Source organism: Tupaia chinensis, unplaced genomic scaffold, assembly GCF_000334495.1.
Source record: "Tupaia chinensis unplaced genomic scaffold, TupChi_1.0 Scaffold000069_1, whole genome shotgun sequence".
Classification (NCBI taxonomy): Eukaryota; Metazoa; Chordata; class Mammalia; order Scandentia; family Tupaiidae; genus Tupaia; species Tupaia belangeri.
Window position 1 is genome coordinate 850379 of NW_006159529.1, and position 2869 is coordinate 853247.

Consider the following 2869-nt stretch of genomic DNA (forward strand, 5'->3'; position numbering starts at 1 on the left):
CCTATAGCAAAAACCTATCCAAAAAAAAAAAAAAAAAGTTGGGTCTGTTATGAAGGGCGGTGAAGAGCTACAATAGGTGCCAGAAGCTAGGAGTGACCTGATGAAATCGGTGACTCCTGGAAGCCAGCTTGGAGGCAGCAAAACCAGCTATGAGAGTATAGGCCCTCTAGGAAGCTCTTACTAACACTCTTCCTTTGCTTATGCTATGCTCCCTGGTCCCTGCCCCCTGCATTTTTTTTTTTACAGGATGATTTAATTTTAAAAAAAATTTATTTTAATTTACATTTAGTCACATATATCTTTACAATGTACATTGCTTTTTCCAGCATGAATACTATGCATATCAGTCAAGACAAAGACATTACGATATATGTTATCATCAGCAAATAGCTTTCCATGTTTTTAACTAATTAAACATCTTTTCTTCCCCTGTTCCCCTCGCTCTCTCCGTCCTTCTATGACCCACCCCTGTATAACCCCCATCTCTGGTTTCTATAGTTGCCCTCCCTGCTACTCTGCCTTCCACACGTTCAGTGTCGGCTGTGGAGCGCAGTCAGTCGGTATAGATGGAATGGGGACGCCAAGTCTGTGGTTCGTGGTCTGGCTATTCCCGCCCATTTTTTTCACTCAGCGAATGTGCCCTTCTAGATTGCAGTCAAGTGTCATTTCCCTGGCCACTTCCCTCACCCCTCCTTCAGGGACATCAGTCTGTCCTAACACCCCTGTGACATTTACCACAGTGTCTCATAGTCTGTGTGCAAAAAAAGGAATTTTACCCTGCTTTTTTTTGGTTATAATATGTGGGTAAATAGAAATCACTCACTCTGCTTGGGCTTGAGAACTGCCAGTCAGCGCACGTGGTATATGTCTGACGGACGCGGCTGATGGCAGCCCTGCAGCGATGAGGCCGGAGCAGGGGGAGCAGGGGATGTTTTACAGTGGTTCTTGCTGGTCTCCTGACTCACTGTGCAAGGGCTGCCGGAGCGATAGCTCTGCGGCCAGCCGACTGTTTCCCCATGGCATGTTTAGCTTCTAGAACTCTTCTTTACTTCTCACCCAGAGTATTCTGTGCCGCGCCTACACCTTTCATGACCCTTCCACACTGGGATCACAGAGAGGGAACGAGGCGGGGTCGAGGGTGGGGAGAGCAGGCCTATGTGGGTGTTCTTGTGACCAGCGCCCACTTTTCCAACTCTGAGGCATTCCTTTGGACACCTCCCAGCACAAGCTCAGACATTCCAGACCCAGAGAGGGTGTGTCTGCAGGGCGTCAGGCCGATCACCCTGTGACTGGCCTGGAGCATGCTGTTCTGCGGAGGAGATGGCCACTGAGTAATTGAGTTCCAGACCGAGCTATTAAAGATAACAATGAAGTCAGAGAGGATATTCTTGCACCCAGCCTGGTGGAGCAGCCAGGGCTGTGTCCTGGGAGGGACCGGCCTGTGAGACGAAGTAATGAAAACCCGAGATAGACCAGGCTGAGTGTCCAAGGCCTCCTTGCTAAGCTTGAACTCAGGCAAGTGGCCATTCATGCATATCGGTGAGGGCGCAAAGTCCAAGTCCCTGGATCGAGCACTGCAGGGACTGGGGCTAGGGTTCCTAGGAGGTCACGTGTCTTGAAGCCCGCTCATGCATACATAACATGCACGCACCAGGGCGTGTGAGCACTTGTGATGAACTGGAAGAGTTTTGCAGCTGGAGCCATCTGTGTGGCTTCCCTGTAGCCCCCAATTGTATATTATTTCCTGGGGTTCATACGACTTTGAGCCTGTCATCTTCATCTCGATCTCAACTCAGTAAAGGATTGGAGGGACTCACGTGTGCATCTCAGCACGAGGTGGTGAGGGTCAGGGGGAATTTGTGGTTTGTTTGCTCCTTATCCTGCTTAGTTCACACTATGGTTTTTGTTTCATTTTTAGTGAAATGAAATTGCATGAGGTTCATTCAAAAGCGTATCCAAATTTGCTCATCTGTGCTTGCCCTCTCTGGGGTAGGAACCGAGTTGGGTACAATGTGAAAAGCCGGGGGCGGGAGGGGGCGCTGTGCTGGCTTCATCACAGCTGCCTGGCCTTAGGTAGGCCATGGGACGTTCTGGTGGCCCTCTGGGTCCTATGGCTTGGTGTTTCCCCGCTTCTCTGTGGAGGAGCCTGGGGAGGTAAAACTCATTCCTTGGAAAGTACCTTTCCATGGCCTTTCGATCCCTGGGGGAAAGACTGAGCAAATCCAGTCCTTGGGAGAATTATTCACTCAGTGGTCTTTTCTTGTTTTTAATCTCTCTTTGTTGCCCTGGTAGTTAGATATTCTACTTCAGCTTCTTTTGAAAGTATTTTGCCATGCATCCTTAACTTAGCAAAGTCCAAAGTTAATCAATAACTTGACCCAGTTTACTAATTCTTTCTTTGTAAGAATATAAATCCATCAGTGAAGAGTTTGTATTTAAAAAGTAAATTAGGGATTTTAAGCTTAAAAGGACTTTAGAACTGTCTGGAATGACTTTCTGTCCTTCCTCCTAACTTAAGAATCACATCGCGAATGACTGCTTCCTATCCCAGCCCCCCACACACACCCCTACCCCGCGTGTGCCAGGGCTGCCTGCTCCGGGCTGGACATTTGGCTCCCGGGGTGTCCCTGCATCAAGGGTGCCTTCCACCTTGTTTCCCTCCAGGCCTCAGGGGGCAGTCCTGGCTTGCCCTCCCTGAGGACTCTTCTCAACCCCTTTTGATGTTTGCCTCCTCTTATCTTCTAGAAGCAGCAGGTTCTCAGACAAGTTCCTGACACTTCCCAGCCTTTGACTGGCTGCAGCTGGCACATGCACGTCCCAGCAAAGAAAGTGCTGAGGCTGGTGCTGTCTGCCCCCGCCACACACACAC

The 2869-nt window shown here is 49.5% G+C and overlaps 1 protein-coding gene across 1 annotated transcript in view; it reads left to right on the top strand.

Moving 5' to 3' along the window:
- HSPA12A (heat shock protein family A (Hsp70) member 12A) overlaps positions 1-2869 on the top strand; it is an 83471-nt gene that overhangs the window by 25459 nt on the left and 55143 nt on the right. The window lies entirely within an intron of this gene.